Genomic DNA, 16386 nt, shown 5'->3' on the forward strand with positions numbered 1-16386 from the left:
CAAAGTCCATAGTTTACATTAAGGTTCACTCCTGGTGATGTACATTCTATGGGTTTGGACAAATGTATTATGACATGATCCATCATTACAGTATTATAGACTATTTTCACTGCCCTAAAAATTTTCTGTGCTTCACCCACATATCCCTCCCCTGACCTCCCATCCCCTGGGAACCAATGATCTTTTTATTGTCTCCATTGTTTTCACTTTTCCAGAACATCAGGTTGCTGGAATTAGTATGTAGACTTTTCAGATTGGCTTCTTTCACTTAGTAATGTTCATTTGACTGTCCTCCATGTCTTTTCATGGCTTGAGAGCTCTTCTTTTTCAGTGCTGAATAATATTCCATTGTCTGGGTGTACCACAGTTTATTTTTTTCAGCTACTGAAGGACATCTTGGTTGCTTCCAAATTTTGGCAATTATGAATAAAGCTGCTATAAACATTTGCGTGCAGGTTTTTGTGTAGATATAAGTTTTCAGCTCGTTTGGATAAATACCAAAGAGCCTGTTTGCTGGATCATATGGCAAGAGTATGCTTTGCTTACTGTCTTCCAAAGTGGCTGCACCATTTTGCATTTCCACCAGCAACGAATGAGAGTTCCTGGTGCTCCGCATCCTCTCCAGAATTTGGTGTTGTCACTGTTCTAGATTTTGGCCCTTCTAATAGGTGCATAGTGGTAGTGTGTTGTTGTTTTAATTTGCATTTTCCTGATGACATATGATGTGCAGCATCTTTTCATATGCTTATTTGCCATCCATATATCTTCCTTCGTGAAGTGTCTGTTAAGGTCTTTGGCACACTTTTTAATCAGGTTGTATGTTTTCTTATTGCTAGGTCTTAAGTGTTCCTTGTATAGCTTGGATAGCAGTCCTTTATAAAATATGTCTTGTGAATATTTTCTACCAGTGTGTAGCTTCTCTTCGTTGTCTCTCTTATTTTAAAATTTTTTAAAAAATTCTTCTGCTGCATATATTTCTGAAGTAGAAGTTTTAACTAAAAAATACAGGACCTAGGTGAAAAATTTTATGAAATAAAAAGAACACTGGATTATGAGGACATACGCACAGGCTACGTGATTGCAAAAAAAAAAAAAATCATTAAACCTCCCTTATCCTCAGTTTCCCTAGATGGAAATGTAACTATTAATATTTGCCTTGCCACCCAATAACTTTATTCTGAGGATCAAATATGATGTGGCAAATATACTCCAGAAATGTAAACTTTTAGAAATTGTAATTTCATGAAAGCTTTTTTGGAGAAATTTAAATTTGAAGGAAAATTTTTGTTAAAAGTGATACGGGCCAATTAAAGCATTTCATTTCTATTTAGAAATAAGATGCTGGTTTGATGTTAGATTTTCTTCAACTGTTGTCTTTAATTGCTTTCTAAGGTTATGCATTTGAGTTTATACTAGAAAATGCATTTTGTATGCACCTAATGTGGAACTGTAGATCACTTCAGAGTGAGTCAGCTTCAACATTCACAGAAATATAATAGTAAGGAAGCAGTGCCTAAACTAACTTTCCTGTTGTTCCTAGAAAAATAGTCATAACAGGGCAAAAGCAGTTACTTGTTGTATTATTCAGAGCATAAGTTATATATACTCCAAAATATAATTAGCACTTGTGTCTGTAACAGATAGCTACATTTTCTGGTTATGTATCTATCAAATTTTCATTTTAATAGTGATGACTCATAATGAAATTATGCATTCATCGTTCCATTCATTAAACCATTTCACTAGCGGGCTGTGCATGTAAACTGCAAATCCTGTGTATGTGTGATCACACCACTCTCCCCCAGTCTCCAGTTCTTAACCTAATATTTGTTAACACATACAAATTCTTTCCAGAACAAGTTCTCTGATGTACATTCAGGGAGCAGATGCTGTTGAAATGTTATCAAGTTACAGATGCACAAAATATTCTTGCTGAATGTGTTTGGTAATATAGCTCTGAAATATCACTTCAGTCCCTGCCTTCTGCCGGCCCAAACTTCACTCTCCGGGGAACCATCCAGAAAAGTAATGCTAAGAGTTACTAAATTCACTCCTCAGATCAGCTGCTTTCAAAATGGTAGAACAAGCTTTCAACAAATTCAGTGTAGGTTTCTCTCTTGTTGAAGAAGGTATGAGCTTCAAAGACACTTTATTATCTGAAACTGCATGATAGAGGTAGCACTAAAGCAACAGCTATTGAAACGTGATCCAGAAAACAAAACAAACGCAAGAAAGAGATTGTATCTTATATGATTCAACAGGAGAAATTTTTCTCTCTTCTACCTCCCCTAGAGAGGTTATTTTCATACTTCCTTTTCTTCCTATCCCTTTTCTCCTCTGTTTCCTATTGTGGCCCTCTCCTCATCTTCAATCACGCATCTCCCTCTTTCTTCCTGCTCTGTAATAATTAACATTTATTTCAGTACATCTCTTTATAAAGAGCTTCACTCATACATTATGTCCTTTCACTCACATCACTGCAGTCTTAGAACAGCCATTGCTACCATTTCATTTGAACACAGTGAACTGGAAACAGGCTAGCAGAACTGTTTCAAAGTCAGGCTGCCTTATTTCAAAGCCTGTGCTCTCTTCCAACACCATGCTACCTCAAGAAATTCTTTCCTCCCTTCCTCATAAATCTCTTTTCTCCTTTTTCTCTTCTTTCTCCTCCTTCAGCTTCCCTTCCTCATTTCCTGCTCCTTTTTCACTACCTCAACAAACCATCTTATGCTCCATCCCCATTCCCATCTGAACACTGCTCCTTCCAGAAACCTCCTTTATTCTCAGATGGGTCCGAGTTAAGGGCTTTCTTTGCACCTCCAAGAACAGAGTCTCCAGAAAGCGTCACTAACAATCCCTGCCCCAGGCCCACCTTCTCACTTTATCCCATTATCAAAATCTTATTCATTTATCTCTTCTATTTTTAGCCACTGTTCTCTGAATTAACCACAGATAAAAATTGGAAGGAAGTATACAACCCGGGTATTTTTTTCTGATCCCTCCTCTCTGCTTTCTTCCCCTCCCCTCTTCTCCCTTCTCCCTTCTCCGTTCTCCTCTCCTCTCCTCTCCTCTCCTCTCCTCTCCTCTCCTCTCCTCTCCTCTCCTCTCCTCTCCTCTCTTTCTCTTCTCTTCTCTCTCTAAATCATATAGTGGTGGTGTTTAGGTTATAATTTAAACACTTCCTTACATTTGAAAAAATAACTGTGAGATATAATTTATAATATTACTTTTCCTTTTTTGTTTTGTTTTGTTTTGTTTTTTTGAGACGGAGTTTTGCTCTTGTTGCCCAGGCTGGAGAGCAATGGCACGATCTCTGCTCACCGCAACCTCCACCTCCCAAGTTCAAGTGATTCTCCTGCCTCAGCCTCCCGAGTAGCTGGAATTACAGGCATACACCACCATGCCCAGCTAATTTTTTGTATTTTTAGTAGAGACGGGGTTTCTCCATGTTGGTCAGGCTGATCTCCAACTCTCCACCTCAGGTGATCCGCCTGCCTCGGCCTCCCAAAGTGCTGAGATTACAGGCATGAGCCACCATGCCCAGCCCCATTATTTTTAAAAGAGAATATCACAGATACTTTTCCCCTGAAATAATTCTTCTATTACAAATGTTTGGATTATTTGCTTGCCTATAAAAGACAGGATTTTCATAAAATCTTGAAGCATTGTTTTTCAACAATTTCTTTTCAGAGTTTTTATACTCTCACTTCAGAGGTATCAGTTACTCCAGTTACAAACTGTGAAGCTGAGGTACTGAAGAAAATAATTTTGTATTCCCTGGACTCCTCACAACTGTGAAAATTTAATTACTCTGGTGAGAAATAGTTCCTTTGGATGACCATGAGGCTAGTGAAATATCTTGGACACTTAACATAGAAGAATTTTTTTTCTTTTACTACTTGGAAAACTGAAAATTTGAAAAAGTCTTATCTTTTTCCTACCAATTTAATGGGCAAATATTTTTTTTTTAATTTGAGTTGCAATAAGTATTTTCTGACTTTGATTGTCCCAGGAAAACCACTATAAGGATACTCAAAGAGAATAAAATTATGATTTGTGATACTAGGAGAGTTTTCCTCTAAATCACATTTCATTCCTGAGAAGAAACTGTAACCAGTCAAGTAACAACTAAAACTCACACACCATTAGGGCATATTCAAACTGACAACCAGGAGTTTAGAAAAAGAAAGGTTCGAGAACACTCTGGGTTACATAGTAGACCCCTGTCTCGAAAGAGAGAGAGAGAGACAGAGAGAGAGTGTGTGTGTGTGTGTGTGTGTGTGTGTGTGTGTGTGAGAGAGAGAGAGACAGAGAGTGAGAGAGAGAGAGGAAAAGAAAAAGAGAGAGGGAGAGAGGGAAGGAGGGAGGGAGGGAGGAAAGAAGAAAGGAAGGAAGGAAGGAAGGAAGGAAGGAAGGAAGGAAGGAAGGAAGGAAGGAAGACAGGGAGGGAGGGAGGGACAAAGGAGCAAAGGAAATAGTATCTTTGCTTTATCAGACATCTGAGCAATTCAGATATTCAGTTATTACATATAATAAAATAATGGATGCTATGACTGATCATTAGAGCATTTCTAGATTACAAAACTACCAATAATTAAATAGTGGTGATTTATAATCATTCTCTCCAATATTTTGTTGTAGTAGTTTGTAGCAGTTTTTGTTTGTTAATTGCTACTCATTTTTAGTTCTATAGGCCAGTATAATACATGTCCATCCATCTTACATCTGCTGCTCTCTTTAAGCCCTTCCCTGGAGCAGACCATCTAGTTTCCGTAGTAACTACTATAAAACTATTGCTCCTGGGGTAGCAGGAAGAAAGGAAATGCGGAAGAGAATGAATAAATTGGGTAGTTGGAGGATAAAACGTTCCCTATGTTACTTGAGCTACTAAGAACTTTCTCCGCTTCCTTACTTGCAAAGGTACTTAACTTTTCAGAGTAGCACTTCCAGCTAACTGATACCCTCTTCTGTGACCAATGTTAAGAAATCCCTCTTCTATCTTCCATAATCATGACTGTCCAAAGTGGAGCAAGATAGCATACATATTCCCATTCTTTCCATCCACCATTCATTCTTTCTGTTTGACAGTTGTGCATGGCATGTGATTGCTTCAGCCTGAAACACAAAGCTTTGTAAGTCAGCATAAAATAAACACTTTATGCACTGAATGATCCATTCGGTCTAGTTGATCTGTAATTTGAGGTTTTGTGTACATGTGTACCTGAAGTCATATCTCAGTAATAATGAGAACTTTTCCTATTTGGATTGATTCTCATACTTAACTCCAGAGAACACTTATTTTTGTAACTGGGAAGAGCAGGAATCCCTTGCTGGGAGTGAGAGAATTGTTTGGAGAATCCTAGAGTGTTTACTACCAAGTTCGCTTTCCATATCGAAAATATCTATTTGGCTCTCTCTCCTGTAGTTAAGGAGGATTTGGAAATCTGATCCAGTGCAGGGCGATGTCGGTCTGGGAAGGAAGACTGTGAGCCCTCTCTCCCTTTTCAATATGAGAATTCGAAAGCAGTGGGGAAGCGATGTTGGACCTATCACAGCATTGCTAACAGACAGCCTATTACAGTATTTAATAAAAACAGAAACAGCATGCCTATCATAGGCTAATAAATCCTACCTCCTGCACGCTTTAAAACAGTATGAAGCAGCTTTAACGGATCTCCAGATAACTAATTTCAAGCATGGCTGTCTAGCGTGCCTGTCACTCCTATTGTCCTTCCAAACTATTTCAGACATTTTGAGCAGGGAGTATTAAAGCTATGAGTTAGAAAGCGTTGTGACATTAATGATCCACAAAGGCTTTAGGCACAAGAGGTAATGATGATTACCGGTGGCTATTTGGAGGACCGCACTGGATCGCTGTCATTAAAAATTAAGCGTGGCTTTTGAGGAAGATGTGACAACTACCGGAGGTAGGATTTGCATGTAAAACAAAGGAATCTGTTGCTGTTTCATGCTTTTTGTTTGTTCTGTGGCGTGCGGATCATGAATTGCAGCCAGGTGCGGAGTGAGAAGCAGCAAGAGGAGGGAGAGGGGAGTGGGAGATGGTCTGCTTAGAGCAAAAACACAGTGGATAGTATTATGTTTTGTGGCAGAAATGCCTCCAGGACAAACTGGCTCCAGGCTTGTAGCCTGCTGAGTGTGCATTCCACGTTGCTTTTCCTGTGGAGTAGAATGCTTAGAGGTCACGAAGGAAACACTTTGCCTCTTATCTGTGGTGCCAGCTGGGCTATTGGTAGGGTTGAGTGAAGACTTTGGTGGGTGGAAGGCATAAAGGTCCAAGAAAAATAAAGAGGAAGCGGTCCTTAAGATTTGAAACCTGTTAGATAAATATTTTATTTCTACAGTCAATGTGTTTTGATGGTCAGAGTCTGATTTTTCAAAGGGGAAATTGGAAGATTATGACTAATTTCCCTGACAAAGAACTATTTCCTATGTAATCCATTATAAAAGAAAATTGGGTACCTTCGTCCGTTTTGCATATTGAAAAGCTGACCCACACTGTTTGGGTTCATGGTTTTCCTAAGCAGAATAAGAGTTTTCGACTAAAAGAAGGGGCTTTCTCTCGGTTGCTGCTCTTGCTTTTCAACAACTGCCGGGGCTGCAGATGGAAATGGTGATTCGTTAGAGGTTATAGACTTGACAATTTACCTTTTTGTTCTGTCTTGTTTTTTAAATGAGCAGCATAAAAACACAATTCTCCTTCAAAGATGGGAGGGGCAGTTGGGTTCCAAAGTCCAGTGGATAATGAGTAGATTTGCAGAGGAACTTATTATACTGCTCTGTACTTTATATGGGATCGGTATAGCACAATCAGAAAAGGAAATGTCAGGAAATCACAAGCTGAGATTTCTAAGGCAAAAGTACAATGATCAGAAACCAGTGTTTTCTCAACTTGATCTATGGTGCAAATTTCAGTCTTTGTCATTGCATATGACCCTCAATGTGAAGTGGCAGAAACATAGTAAGTGAATTTCTCGGTGCTGTTGTGTTGTTTCCCCAGTGGACTTCACAAACTCTGAGCTGTAAAGATGTTGCTTTATATTCTGAAAAACTCTATATTCTGAGGTATAGATTGGTTATAACGAATGGCAGATACATGAAATCATTGTAAATTTATAAAAGAATGCAATATTCTTCAAATGCATCTAAAACTTCCATACTAATGCAGAATTAACTAGAAATAAAAGTGAAAGACAATTAGAGTATGTTTGTTTTCAGCTAAATACTGCAATTAAGGATAAATAGGGCTTTTGCTCTTCTCTGATGCAGTTGAGTTTGTGTATTTGTGAGCTTCTATATATACACTGTAATCCACATACGAAGTTGAAATCATTGCCCCATAGTAGGTAGCATCTATGTTAAAGTTTCCTGTTTGTTTTTCCTAACAGTGTGGTGGATTTTACTGAACCAGCCAAACTCTCTTGGCTGGTCTTTACGTGACCAGACCACATGTCCACGAAATGACTGTATGGAATTCTTGGTGCATTTGATAGCTGTGACATCGTTTTCTGCTTCTATGTGGCCAGTGAAATGTGTGCCCTTGACCTTGTAAAGTCCCTTCTCCAGCCAACTGACCAGTCAAGAATGCATGTATAGAAAGAGAGAGCACAAAATACACAAACAAAAATACACACATACATTTTACTTACTGTTGTTAGAGGTTTACAAATCGATATTATTTCTATTATTTTCATTAATTTCATTAAGGGTAAAAGGACTTTCACTGCCTCTGGTCTTACCAATACCTTCTGAATCTAATTGCATCAAGTATTTACTTTACAGGCAATTCGTGCTGTGAAAGTTGTCAACAGGAGAAATTATTTTGCTGTGGTTATGCTCATAACACTTTACTGATAAACTAAAATGAATTTTCACAATTTTCACAGATTGATGAGGAAAAAGTTTCTGTATTAATTCTTGACGATATATGTGTCTGGACTGTACACCCACAACATGAAAAATATAGAGGAGATATGGTGCTTGTTTTTTTTCTTTGTAAGCTGTGAGGAAAGCCAAACCAAGTAATTTAGTCAAAACAATCTACTTTGTATCACAAATTAATTTCATTGCCTGTTTACACTGGTAGATATCAGCCAAAAAATTTTGAGATATCTTTTTCTTTCAACTTCTGCTACATCTAGTAATAAAAAACAAACAATTCTCCAGCTATGCAAAAAGCAAGTCTGCAATCCCCCTTGATACAAAAAATAAGCACAGCTTTAGTCAGTCTTGTTTCCTCAGTCCCCATGGGTAACACAGCCATCGTATCAGTCACCAAGACACTTAGAATCCAGAGTTGTCCTTGTTCTCTGTCTCTCTTATATACACAGACAGTCATTATCCTACTTTACTGGAAGATATTGGACCAGATATTTCTCAAACTAACACAATCTTCCCTTTGATCATCTCTTCCTCTCATCAAAATATAATTAAAAATAAAGCTTCCAAAAATATTTCTGCTATTATATCAAATAAAAAAGCAGACTGCAAGAATGTATATATGATTTTGCTAATGCATATGTGTGTATGAAAAAACTAGAAAAAAATGCATCAAAATTTTAACAGCAGTTATCTCAGCGAGGTGGAATTGGTGCATTTTATTCTCTTCATACATTTGCACAGTTGCTGTTTTTTTTTCAAAGAGCATCTATTATATCAATAGTAAGAATAAGACATATCATAAAAGTTTATCTCTAGCTCCTGTTGCCATCTTTGCCCGTGATCCTGCTGCATATCATGTAGTATGTCTTCACCTCAAATTCCAAAGTCATTTGCTTGTCTAAGCACAACTGATTAAAGATGCCATTCCATTGTCAAATCCTCTTCATCCTTAGATTTCTTGGTACTTCAAGAAAAACAGCATTATCCTTTTTCAGGGACTGACTCATACCTCTTAACTCAGGTTTTTGAAAAAAGGGGAAAAAGAGAGAGAGAGAGTGTGTGTTGAGTGTGTGTGTGTGCGTGTGTATGATTTCTCCTTATTTTATAAATAGAGACTTTTTCAATCTCCTGCTGGTTCCTCATTATTTCCTAAATCTTTAAATATTGGAGTGTTCCATGGATCAACTATAAATTTCTTCTTGAGCTATACTTAAGCCCTAAATGAGTTCAATCAAGTATCAAGCCCATAGAAACTTCTCATATACAGAGAGCTCACAAATTCTTATCTCTAACCTTGACTTTTCCTCTAACCTCCATACTTACATGTCCAACTACCTACATAACATTTCCACTTAAATGTCTTATAGGCATCTCACACAGGATATGTTCAAAATCAAATTTCGGAATTCCACAAAATGTCCTCCTTCTGTATTTTTCTCATTCTGTGTAAATGGGAACTTCACTGTTGCACTTGCTCAGAAGAAAAACCTTGGAGTCCTCTGTGATCCTCTCTTTCTTTCGAACATCACAGGAAATCCTAGTGCCTCTACCTTCAAACTATGCCTAGCTTTAATTATTTCTTATCATTTCCACTGCTACCACTCTGGGCAAGTCACTACCAACTCTCACATTATTACATATTTTTCACAGTTAGTCTCTTACTTCTGCCTCCCTTCTCCCACCCACACGTTCTATTCTCTACCCAACACCGGTGGTCATTTCAATATTGACGTTAAGTCATACCTTCTGCTCAAAAGCCTCCAATGTCTTTCTGTATGACTGCAGATAGAAGCCAAGATCTTACAGGGGCCCGTGTGCCCTGGAATAATCTGGTTCCTCCCTGTACCCTTCTGCTACCACTCTTTCCCATTCCACTGCTGCCACGCTGGCCTCCTGGGCTAGTGCTCAAATCCACCAAGCACTCTCAAACCTCAGAGCCTTTGACTTGCTCTGCCTGCTGCCTAAAGAATTCTTCCCCTGCATAGTCACTTGACTCAGTTCTTTACTTTTTTTCAGGTTTCTGCTGAATGTCAGAAAACTTCCCTGAAAACACCTTTCAAATCACACCCCTTTGTACCCTTCTTATTCCCAGACAATGCTTTCTTTTTCCCCATAGCATACCGTATTACCCCCAGGACGTTACGTGCTAAGATTTTATTGTCTATCTCCCTTCTCCTCAATTGTAAACTCTATGAAAGCAGGAATTTTCATTTACTTTCTGAAGTATTCATAGCACTTAGAAGAGAGCCTCTTATGTAGTAGGCACTTAATGAGCAATTGTCAAATGAATGAACAAATTGTTCAATGTAGTAATTAAATGTTTTCCTTCATCAAAATCCATTAGTAGCATTAGATTCCAAGTATAAGATTTTCAACCTCAGAGTCAGAGCTCTGTGTCATAACACTCTGTTGCTTTTTCCAAAGAGAAAAATACTGAGCACCTTCAAGAAAGTTAAGGAAATTTATCAAGATGGTTTTCTTTCCCCTCCCTGCACAAGAGGGGAAAAAAATCACATCACTGATTCCAATCCATGTCAAAGCAAGTAAAAATTCAATTTGCCTGAATTTGATCTTATCCAAAAGATGACTTCTATTTCAAAAAGGACATTTTCACAGATCTCCTATACAAATGACTATACATGTTGACATGTCCTATATTTTCTTTGCTCTCCCCTAGTGATGAGGAAAGGGATGGTAAAACCAAGTTGGAAGGGATGATTGGGGTCAGTATGGCTTTCTAAGTGTACAAGCCCCAGTAGCCTGTGCAGCAGTAGGAATCAGTTAATACTAATCAATAATCGTACTATTCATTTACACTTTCAAAATCAGCATGGTACAATCTCATGTTCTGTTAAACAGTGACCTCTCTACCATTTATACATTTTTTAATTAATTAAAATACAATCATCTTATTGTACAAATTGGATTTAAATAATAATGTCCAATATTTCTAGAATGTTTTATAGTGTCAAGAGGTAGTGTGACGTGAAAAGAATGCAGCATCTGAGACAAACACAAGCATTAAGACAAGATAAACTTGGTTTGAATCTCACGTTTTCACTTCATGTTGTTAGATATGAGTTCTAAATTTCTTTTCAAAGAATTAATATCAGTATGTTCAATTCTTTGCCTTCTACTTTTAAACTTAACTTCCTCGTAGAGCAACCTTTTTCGATTACCTACTCCACCCCGACTCATTCCAATTACCTACTACACCCTGACTCATTCCGATTACCTGCCCCACCCTAACTCATTCAGATTACCTGCTACCTGCTCTGCCCTGACTCCCGCCAAAGCACTCACCCTGTCATTCTCTTTAAATTAGCCAGTTGGAATTAGTTTATCCTGTGCGGTCTAACCCTAGCCAACAGGGGAACAACACAGCAGCAGGGGCCACATGTGTCAGGGATAAGGACCCCTTCCCCTCCCTTGTCCAAGTGCGCGCTCACCATTGCTCCATCTGTAAGGGCGCAGCCTTCTATAGAAGTAACTTGTCTTGCTGAGAATTAAAAAGAAAATTTTACATTTGAGTGCTATTCCTTTTGCAGCACCGAAACTTTATATATAACAATAGCTACATGATGTTGGGCAAGTTTCTTAAACCTTACTGAGCCTCATTTCTTCAGTGGTAATTGGTGACAGTAATAACTACCTGGTTGGGTTGAAGATTAAATGTCATAATATATACCACTTTCCAATTAGAGTAACTGGATCAGAGGAGAAGCTCAAAAAGTAATAGTTATCTCATTACTATTGTTATTTAATCTTCACAGCATACCTCAGCAGTAGATATTATACCTTCCATTGAACAGATAAGAAAACTCAGAAGGAGGAAAGTTACTCAAATTGCTCAAGGTCAAAGAGCCACCATGCTATCAAAATTTACTGTCTATTCAGCTGTAAAGACTCCTAATAAATAGAATGTTAGATTAACTCTCTTTAATGTATTTGATGACTGAAGGCTACTGGTGGTTAGGAGAATTTTTTTAAAGGAAAAATCTAAAGAATGGGATTTTCTTTCATATTTGAACAATACAGATGTCTCATGTACTCCTTCCCTAAACAAAAGTACACTCAAACTCCCAGGAAACAATCTGAATTAATGCAAATTTACAAATTAAGAAAGCCCTTTCTAGACACTCCGTATAATGGAGTATTAGAAAACCAGTTTCACAGCCCTGAATATCTTGGTTTGAATCCCAGTTCTGCGTCTTGCCTGAGTCTCCCTTTCCTTAGAAGGAATGTAGGCAGTAATGGTATATTATTGATGGGGTCACAAGGATTAAATGAAATAACCTATGCCCAGGTGTTAGCACCATGCTTGGCACAAATTAGTGCATAATGCCTATGACCTATTTGTATTAAACTATTATTATCTAAGATGAAACTATAAACTTTAATTGTATATATTATAATACTGCGAGATTTGGTTTAAAGGCCCCCTTTAGTTTTTACTTCTTGGCATTTCATGTCTCCAAATTCATTCAATAGATGTCATTTAAGAGTCATTTGACCAGAACCAGAAACCAATTTTCCTGAAATGTATGACATTTGCTCATTGCTTATTAGGCCCAAAATGAAAGAAGCAATTCTGGAAAAATCACAGAAAATGTCTGCCTCTCTGAGATACCAAACCTAATTTTATAATTCACATACCTGGGACAGAACTTCAACCCAGTGCCTTGTCAGACTTCAGCTTCAACAGGTCCAGTGTCTTCACTCTGTCTGTGGCTGCACTGACTGAAACCCTGAGAAACTGACCAGGTGAATGCACGATCATACAAATGACTTCAGTGCACAACGTGCATGAAATTGGCAATTAGCCTCATCAGTTACTCTAGATTTAGCATTAATTTTTGAATCCAAAGGGTGTTTCATTTAATCACTCAATAAAAATATCACTACCTCCAATTAAACTATTAGGAAACTCTCAAATCCTGATCTACTACATAGGTTAAACTTTCCTTTTCTTCAGTCAATTCTGAGCTTCATTCTGTACCAAATAACTTCTCAAATTTCTGATTCCTGAAGCTTGGTAACTAATGGTTGAATTTTGGGGGATGTGTTCTTTAATATTTTGTAATTTCTCAAATCTTCCTCTGTAAGTGCAACTGGTCCCAACACTAGCATCTCTCTCCAACATTGTGTATGTGTCACTGTCATAAAAATGTCACAGATTTTTAAGATTTGATTTTTTTCTTAATCTTCACAATATGTTGCTCCTTTTTGTTGCAAGAGTACTCTGTGCATAATTCTACCACGGTCCTTATTACATTTTGCTGTGATATTTGGTTCACTTATCTGCCTCCTTCCACCCCTCCTTAAACTGTAAGTCTCTGAAAGGTTAAGGACTAGGTCATTGTCATCACAGTACTTTCAGTGCCTAGCAGAGTTCATGGTAGTAGTTAATGCTCAATAAGTGTTTCTTGAAAGAACAAATCGATCATATCTATAGTAGATTTCTTAGTGTCCAGTTTGACCTAAAAAGGGTAAATGCCCACATGGTCAAAAAAACCATACACCTCAGAAATACAGTGCCGCAGGGAATTATTTTATAATAATTAAGCCCTGGATCTGCCATGGGCTCACTAACCTCTCATTCACCTGTCCTCTCACCTCTTCTCTTTATATTCCCAGGCCCACATCAGATGCTCTTATTGACTGTTTCTCTCTCCCTTCCTCTCTGCTGTCTGCCAACAGCCACTACCCTACTTTTCTAAAGCACATGATGGGACCTTCCATTCAAAGCTGACTTTGAGTTTGACAGCCCAGACAGCAAATGCCTAAACCCCCTCCTCATCAAAGGCCAGGGTGACAGATGAGCCTGGGTGAGAATTTCAGCTTTGGGGAGGGGAGGAAATGAATCAGCAGTCAAATGTCAAGTCTGCTGACTTCTTAGGAAAGAAAGAGAAGATACTTATAATACTGGACAGGAGGGCTTTGGCTTACAATTGCCAGCATTATACTAAATAGGGAAAATGTCAGCTGAATCCCACATGTAGATTCCTTGTCATCTTGGTGTTTTCCTGAGTGTAAAATTAAAACTCCAAAAGATTCTGGACATGAGAGCTCATTTTCAGTTTTCAACAAATCTATCTGATGAGAAAAAAAAATAGGCAAGTAGTAAAATATGCAACTAAAATTTTAAAGTCGAATTTTTAGCCAAATAATTAGGTTGCAAACTCATTGAAAGCAGCAACAATGTTTTTTATAAATCTCAGGTGACTAGAACTATATTAAATATATACAATAGGTTTTTTAAAAGCAACCTCTTGATTAGTATATGCCTTCCTCCTCACCCTATCCCCTGAGGTAAAGCCATATTAGGGAAATCAAGTAAATGCCTTATCTTTATTTACCAGGCTGCTTGACTGGGGATTTAGGGTTCCAGAAACCACACAAGTTTTAATTCCACAGAATCCCCTTTGCACACCACAGTGTAGAGACGGCTCTTATAGAAGGGGAAGGAAAGAGCAGCTTGTGAGTTCTGATGTTGCCTGTTTGTTTGTAGAATCCTATCACTCACAGACATTTCTATGATTGGAAATCATTTACAAAATTAGTCCACATAGGATTCTTACTAAAGAGGATTCAATTTGGAAATTTCTCGAAAAAAAGCCCTTACTACACTATGTGTGTCTGGGAATGTCACTGACACAGTTCAGGACTTCATAAATAATGAGTTTGGTTTTGTAAGACATTTGAAGTCTTTTCCTCATTGGATTTTTCACTGGAAAGCTGGTAAAGGTCAAGCACCTGACTCCATAACTCATCCACAAAGGTAAAATATCTCTCAAAGTAAAACTCTGAGAAAGTTAAAAATAGCCAGCAATTCAAATGCAAATCTAGAATCTTTCTTGCTTTGCATCAGATGCAGAGAATCATTCCGGACATGCTGCATAAGGCACTTTATGAGAAGGATAGAGAAGCAGTTGGTAAATCTTGCTCGTGAGATAATTCTTGAATGTCTTGAGTTTGGTTTTGCATAAGCATCTGAAAATTTTAGACTATATGAAGAATGTATAGTCCCATCAAATTGAACTAAAACTCCTACAGAGGGATTCTATTTCTGTAGAAATTCTGGAACTATTGGTTGTCTCTGGATTGTTTGTTTGTTTCCTACTATATTTCAAATGAGTAAATTAGAAGAAGGGGGGAAAAAATCCTGACATCCAGAAGAAAATAATACCTAACTTTAGAGGCCACATTTTAATCACATTTTAACAGGATTAGTCCCATTTTTCCCTCTCTGTGAAGATGATCATTCACTGGTTTAACTTTGCTTCATGGTGGTTTTATTTGTGTGGTGCTTGGGAACAGCCATGTGAGGCTCTCTGTGTAGATAACTCAAGGTAACTGTTTGCTTTGAAAACATAAAAATAGAACAGCACAGGACTCATTTCTCTGTTGGAATGAATCAAAAGAAAAGTTGAGAGAGAGAAATAAAGTTTATGTACAAAGGGGAAGGAAGGTTTAGATAACATATACCCAAATATAAGAAAATTTTTGTAGGTATAGAAAATATAACAATAGAACTGGTACACAGAAAACTGGCTAGAGAATGTCTATAACAATCTGCTTCTCAGTCTTGTAGGTCTATTTCCCCATTGACACGTGGATTTAGAGTTTGCTAAACTGAAAGTGAAAAGAAATGGTATAAAGAAAACAAATGTGCTCTGATTTACGTGCCTATATGAAGAAAGCTGTCTTTTTTCATATAAGCATATAAAGTTGTAATTTTGATTTCAGGGACATGGTGGTGTTTAGTATGTTTATTGCAGCTTACATTCTAGTGAGAAGTAATAAGAAAATTAATAAACAAGATAAAAAGGAAGCTACTTACTTCACCTCAACTATGAACATCCTAAGGTGTCTACACATTTGAAAAATTCATTCTCCATCCTACTACCCTTTAAATTATAGCCTGTTACAGGGAGTAAGTGGGGACTGTGCCCTGACAGAGTGTCAATGTGTCTGGAGAGCAAGAGTCAGCAGCATGTATTTGGAAATAAGGCTAAAAGGTAGAAAAGAGCCATGCTAGTCAAGACCTTACGGGTCACATTAATGAGTTTGCTCATCATTCTAAGAGGAATGGAAAGCCATCCAAGGTATTAAGCAGGGGGCTGACAAGGTAGTTGCACTTTTCAAAGGTATCTATGACTGCAATGTTGTGATCAAAATGGAGAAGAACAAAAGTGGATGCCAAGAAGCCAGATGAAAGTCTACTGTAGTAATCCAGATGATGCTAGCCTAGCCCAGGCAGCAGTGAGATGGCGGAAAGACGGCCAGAAGAATATGTGTCTGGAAAGTGCTATATTTGAATACATTCCCAATGTTCATGTGACAGAAACTTAATCCCCAATGCAACAGTGTTAAAAGGTGGGACCTTTAGGTGAGTAGGTCGTGAGTGCTCTGCCCTCAAGAATGGATTAATGCCATCTTCACTGGAGTGGGTTAGTTATTGTGGAAGTGGGTCCCTAATGAAAG

The 16386-nt window shown here is 37.9% G+C and overlaps 1 protein-coding gene across 1 annotated transcript in view; it reads left to right on the forward strand.

The window, feature by feature from the left end:
* Positions 1–5513: 5513 nt before the first annotated feature.
* KCNMB2 (potassium calcium-activated channel subfamily M regulatory beta subunit 2) overlaps positions 5514–16386 on the forward strand; it is a 302321-nt gene continuing 291448 nt past the window's right edge. Inside the window, exon 1 of the mRNA XM_003256483.3 lies at positions 5514–5927. The gene's annotated coding sequence lies outside the window, so the exon portion shown is untranslated. The remainder of the gene's footprint in view (positions 5928–16386) is intronic.

This window comes from Nomascus leucogenys, chromosome 11 (assembly GCF_006542625.1).
Source record: "Nomascus leucogenys isolate Asia chromosome 11, Asia_NLE_v1, whole genome shotgun sequence".
Lineage (NCBI taxonomy): Eukaryota > Metazoa > Chordata > Mammalia > Primates > Hylobatidae > Nomascus > Nomascus leucogenys.